Here is a 7,330-nt window from a genome sequence, read left to right on the forward strand (position 1 = left end):
ATACATGATTCACATACACACACACACACACATATATATATATATATATATATTCAAGTACAAATCATACAGGTTCAAAAGTCGTTTGCTTCTATTTTTTTTACGTTAATGTAAAATCACATGTGATTTTGTATATTAACGATTTTTTTTTCTTAAATAGTTAGCGTTATTATTTGAATCTTCCTCATATATATATATATATATATATATATGATTGTAAATCAATGAGAAGAAAGAAAAATTCTACAATCTTTAAATTCCATGACATCCTTTGACATGAATTTTGACATCTAGAACTTCAAATAACTAATATTGTCTTTTATCTTTGAGAGCATGAATATCTATATATATATTGTTTGAACCTTCCTCATATATATATATGATTGTAAATCAATGAGAAGAAAGAAAAATTCTACAATCTTTAAATTCCATGACWTCCTTTGACATGAATTTTGACATCTAGAACTTCAAATAACTATTGAGAGCATGAATATATATATATATATATATATATATATATATATAAGCTAATCCAATGGTAAAAAATGGCATCATGCAGCAGATTCATGGTCATAGACATTAGAAAATTGATAAATGTAATCATGAAACTATCATAATTTTTCTACTAAATTAGAAAACAAACGTAACTAATACTTTCTTTCTTTATAAAACTAAAGATGATCATATAACATTAGTGGTTAATACATACAAACTTATCAAGAAATAAATATGAGAATGCATTCATATCAAAAATCTCTTTAAAATTTTCAAAGGTTGAGTTAATGTATGCATATAGGCCACACAAGATAGCACGGTGGTTCGGATTCACATCTATGGCACCCGATAACTAGCAGTAGCTCATCGATCAATCAGTTTCACCGATGCAAGCAACAAATATTTCATGGAGAGTATATATAGGCAAGTGTGATTTAAGCATATATATGCCACCAAAGTGCAAAGCTTCTAGTGGCTAATGAATATATAATGATGGAAGGAAAGCTACAGGCCGGAAAACAAGATTGTGGAAGTCTGTTTCAATTTTTTTGGAGATCCTGTTACATATTTATCAAGACTATAAATTGACTGCACGAGTAGTAAATAGAACAAATTAAATATAAAAGTCCATGCATACTATATATGTATTAAAAGTTTTACAAATTAAAACAACAAAAAATGTCGTAAAATAGTATATGAGTTTCTTTTAAATATAGAATCGTTCTTTAAACATTTTTTTAAACGAAATCAAGGATCCCCAAATCGGTTAAAAGAGTAATTAAAAGGTTTAAACTTTATAGTTGGGCTAAAAGATACAAATTTGACACCTCATGATGATTGGTGTAAAACATGTACATATAATTTCTATCGGTGACCTATGGATCGCGCATAAAATACCAATGGTCTGGTAAAATCCAATATTCTTCAAGAAAATACAATGGATCACCCAGAAAATATTGGGGTATTCTGTCATTGATTTGAGATTTTCCCACCAACAATTTACCCACCAATGTTTGTGACGGTTTTGTGACGAATCACCCCTTTAACGACGGATTTCCAGAAAAAAATCGTAGGTAAAAGTGATCCGTTTAGTAGTGAGTAGAAACAATATAACATCTCTTTCTACATTGCCTGGTAAGCTTCAGTATGGGCAGTAATTTCAGTTGGCCACTGGGATTTGTTTTCCCAATTGCCTAATCTCAGTAAAGCAATTTCAAGTAGATTAGTATTTTGGAATGGGGTCCAAAACTTCCAACCTCTAGAAGTTGATTATACGCGATGCGGAACATCTGGCTATCAAGAAACGATTTTTTTTTATTAACCTGGATATCCAACCCGCTATGTGAGCCGACTAATCCCAGGACGACCATCTGCTTTGCAAATATCCTGGAGTCACCGTATTTGAACTTCTGTAGCCACAAGGAGATTTTTATTCCTCCTTGGATTTAAACATGGGACCTCCTGGTACTTTTGACCTTTGGAGCCAAGTTAAAACGAATATGACACCACTCTTGTGGTTAGGTTGTATAACACTTTAGAATCATGTTTCCTGATTTCTATATGCACATGAAGAAAAAGAAAAAAGAAACATCTATTGAGCTCCGCCATTGTTCAAAATAAGCCAATCTTGCCTATATATCGTTGCTTTTTGCATAGTCAATGATTCTTTGATTCACTGAGATGACAGGTCAAATTAAAGAATAAGAAAGCAATCCTCATCAAACTCATTCAAATAAAAAGAAACTAAACGAATCATATATACTGGAATCGCCATTGGAGATAGTACCTAAGATACAACTACCATTTCAGGATCCATGATCATTTGTCTGCCGTCTTCATCTATATTTGGAAGTACCCCTCTTCACTAGCTAACTCCCTTTTGATTTCTTCTACAATTATATATACATATATATATATATATATATATACACACATACACACACATGTGTGTGTGCATGCAAGTTGTACAATTAAGAAACTTTTAGCTGTTTGACTGCAAGAATCTTTGTATACTCAGTGGATTATTAAAAAAAGGGGTCATGCTTTGTTCTGGAGTACTTTAAAGATCAAGTTGTTCTGTGTATTTTATTGTGGGCCTGTGGGGTGTCTTGATTAACCGCCAAGGACACAATTATTATACTGTAAAGGCAGTTTTTTTTTTAAGTAAAGAAGGACTATAAAGGCTAGAGTTCCAAGAACCATCCAAAATGTTGGCAGCATAGTTTAGTATGAAGATAGCTGTTAGTGGGAATGACCATGTGAACAGGTACTTTAAAGTATAGTTTAAGGGCACCCTTTGAGTTCTTGAAAGGCAAATAAGCCCTTCAAAGACACAGAAGAATGGGTGTGTGTTAGCTTCAGATTGTATTTGGGGATGTTGCCCTACAACACCCTTGAAGCTGTGGACATCTGTTTTGATTCTATGGAATGTGATTTTTGGGCACTTGGGGTTTTGAAAAGGGTTACAGTTTTGATAATTAAATTATCCAATCACCTTGGAGCTGCAGAATTCCTTTTAGGGTTTAGTGCAAGATGTATTTAATGTTAATTTGGGGGAATCTTTCTTGGTCAAAAGTAGGATCTGAATTTTTTTCTAAATGTTTAGTTACATGATTGCTAAGATATACCCATATTTGTATTTTTTTTTTTTATTAACTTAGATATCCAATTCGTCGTGTGAGTCAACTAATCTCAGGACAACCATCTGTTTTGTAGATAGCCCGGAGTCACTGCATTTGAACATCCGTGGCCACAAAGGGATTTTTATTCCTCCTAATACTTTTAACCTTTGAAGTCAAGCTAAACCAATCAGATATCACCCTTGTGGTTGTATATCCTTATTTTTTCAATTAATTTTTTTTTATTAATGTTTTTAGGAGTTAAAACATTTGAAGTATTAACTTAGCTTTTGAGATGATCAATTCCAAACTTCCATTTCAAAGTTACGTAAGTTATTAAATCCAAGTCTAGAAGTGTGTTTGCAGAATCATTAACTTAATGTCTGTGTGAGCTAAGAGAGGTATATAAAGAGAAAGTAAGGTTTATACGATAACAATAATCAAATAAGATAACAAGAAAACGTACAATCGAATCATAAGTGATTTTAATCACACTAAAATCACGTGTAAATCACATGTGATTCACGCGACTTTAGTCACCCGCATACCCTTGCATTGACTGTTAGTGTAAAATTACATATGTTATTTTATCTTTTTTAGTTTTAGTTTTTACGAGTTATCTGATTGCTACTTGACGTTTTAACACCAAAACTAAAACTGACGCTAACATAACAATTATGTTGCCTATAAACTCTTTGTGGCGTAGATTGATCATCCTCACTTGGTGTCTACTTCAAATGGATGATTTCTTCATATGTTTATACTAGAAATCATTCCTTTCCGATCTTTAAAAATATGGAATATTCTCTAATTCTATCATCGTCTTCGGTTTTCTCTGCAAATGTTTGAATGTGTGAAACTCCTAATAGTATTTCATATATTTTTATTCATTATAGCTAAAATTGTAATTTGACAGAATAATTTAGGCATTTGAGTTTAAAATCTTGTATTAGGATTCTTAATTTGGGTGGTGTTGTAAAAGTCGAAACGAAAATGTCCTGATAACAACCCAAGATCAATGCTCCAAACAGTAAGTAATCACGGTGTGAATTACCATGTATAGTTCAACATGTATGGTTGTGATGGATCTCACACTTCTCACAAGATACTAAATTCTCACATGAATATCCCTAGAGAGAGAGAGAGACAGAGAGGGGGGGGGGGAAGAGTTCAAACGAGAACACTTTCATTTTACGAGAACGCGAGAACATTTTTTTACTATAAACAATCACATGTGATATTATTATTCAATCACATATGATACACATGTGATATATACTAAATCAGAGACGCGAGCTTCGATGCGATCTTGGTTGCGGGCCAAGTCGCCCCTACACCACTAAGCCCTCACAAGTATTATCAGATGTGATAGGGGTGTTGTTGATATGATACTATAATCCGTTAAGACCATCACATATGATGCTAAATCATAGACGCAGACAACCTTTGACGCGGTCTAAGTCGTAGAACACGTGGTCGGAACATCACATGGTCCCCTCACGCGTATTATCACATGTAATATAGGTGTTCTCGCGTTCTCGTAAAATGGATGTGTTCTCCTTTGAACATCCACCTATATATATATATATATATATATATATATATACACATGTATGTACCCCCTAGTGTTTATTTTCATCGCTATGTGTAATGAATTTGAGAGAAAGAAACATTGGTGATTGACGTTATGTCCGGTATGTGGGTCAGATATCGAAACCTCTAGGCATTTGATGTTCAACTGCGAAGTGGCTTCGGAGGTATCTTTAACTGTTTGCCCCCTCGTAAGAATTCCATAATGGATCAAATTGTCAAAAAGTCTTATAGTTGGGTTTTGGCCAATATTCGAAGTCTGAAGTATAAAGTCTAATTCTAAGAATAGCTGCAAGGGAGTATAAGAGATCCGTTATTATGAAGTTTCCATCCTATTAAATGTTTCAGGTCGTTGTAATGTTCTGTTTGTTGCTAGCTGCTTGCTAGTTTTTTAATGATATGTTGGTTGTTGTGATATATAGCTATTTAGATTTATAGAATTATAAGGTGATCAAGAAAGGGTGTTCAAAGTATATATGTAACCTAATGAATATTGCTTCAACAAAAATTAAATACCATTACCATATGTAATCTATATATAGTAAGTTCACTTGTGAACCTAACTTTCGTTATAAGCTAAGAGAACAAAGTCAGATTACATGCACCGACTAATCATTTAGGCAACAACGAACTTCTGAAACCATGAACCTTCATGGTTATAAGAGTTCCGGCAGAGCATGAATTTAAACATGAAAAACTAATATAAGGTTTTCACTACATCTTCCTAATCCATAACTAAGAGTGAGTATCGGAACCGGATACTAGCTTTGGAACTGGAACCATCGGTTCCTAAAATAAAGAACCAATTGAGACTGGTTTCGGTTCTCATTTTTTGGAATCGTTAACCTCTGGGAACGGGTATTCGGTCCCACTGGGTATCCAAAACCGGAACCGAAGGGCACCCGCTATTTTTTTAACATTAATTTATATGTTATTATATTTAATAAACTAAAATTGAAATTATTAATTAACCTTCTATGATTACACTTACAACTGATTCCTTAACGGTTAGAATAAGCTGCATTTATCAAGTTATTTATGTAATTATTAGTTTTTAGTTTTATTGGATTCGTTTTCACCATTTATAGTACCTATTTCTTTACGTTTGTATTTTGTAATAGACTAATAATTACTTTTCTATAGTATGAAATAATAAAAAATTAAAAATATATATAGACACCGGATACCCGGTTCCAGAATCGGTTCTTAAATATAAAGAACCGATATAACCAGTTCCAATTCTTTTAATCCAGAAATCACCACGGTTCCATGAATTTTGACAAAATACCCGTCCTTAATCTTGACCGATACACCATTAAAAGGTTTATATATATGTATATATATATATATGTTAGGAGGTTATGAGAATAATTAATTTGAAGGTGGAGCATTGATTTTGTATATTTTTTCTTGAGAAACCTAACAAGTGTATACAGAGAGATATTGCATTAAAAGTGGGTCCACTTTTTTAATAAATAGTTAAAAATATATTTAAAAATTTAATTGCGTACGAGGGGAGAATCTAAACAAGTGACATGGTTGCAATTAACAATTACTTTCTAAAATACCCCTCATACTTAGCCGTCCACCACTTTACTCCTTTTTTATTATCAATTTTTTTCACACCTTTTTATTTTACATATACAAGTGGAAATCAAATAGAAATTGACTAAAAATCAAAAGCCAAATCGTATGTGTTTTTTAATGTGAAATTTATACATAAAATACACACTCGTGTACCCATCCAAGAACTAAACATGTAAAACAATATGAATCATAGTTTAAAATCAAAATCATTGGATGGTCTTGATTGATTTCTACGATGCATGCATATATATATATATATATATATGTGTGTGTGTGTGTATGCATTGATGCTTATAGTCACCTAAATTAATGGATATATGTATTAATAAACGTACAAGTTCATACGGTTTCTCAAATTATTTGTGATTCTCACATTAACTGTCTCATACACATGTGTGTGTGGAAGGAGGATCATGCATGATTAGATATTGATATGAACAACTATTCATACATATATGATTACACACGTCCAAAAATGATGCGGATGACTTAGTGAGCGTGACCAAAGATCGTCTTCTATGTATCGGTCATTGGAATATGTGTTTAATTATATATGGCTAAGTGTTCGTATCACATGTAATCTTGTGTGATTATCTAACTTCTCGTTTGAACTTGTCCCTATTCATGTGTGTATATATATATATATATATATATATATATATATTTATGAAAGATAATTAGAGTTCATTAATTATGATCAATACTTTATATTATAAAAGAAACAAAATATTTATAAAGCAAGATATTCATTAGAGTAAATGGACGATTCAGATTGGGTTGTACGAATGACACGGGTTGTATTTGAAACACACCCTCTCTCTCTCTCTCTCTCTATATATATATATATATAAATATATATATATATATAGAGAGAGGAGTGATCATATATATATATATATAGAGAGAGGAGTGATCATATATATATATATATATAGAGAGAGAGAGAGAGAGAGAGGAGTGATCATATGAAAACCGCCTTCATTTGTGTAAACCGTGCAAACCACCTTCATTTGTCGATTTCATTGTTTAATCTTATGAAA

Source organism: Cynara cardunculus (genome assembly GCF_001531365.2).
Source record: "Cynara cardunculus var. scolymus isolate 2C chromosome LG 5, CcrdV1, whole genome shotgun sequence".
Lineage (NCBI taxonomy): Eukaryota > Viridiplantae > Streptophyta > Magnoliopsida > Asterales > Asteraceae > Cynara > Cynara cardunculus.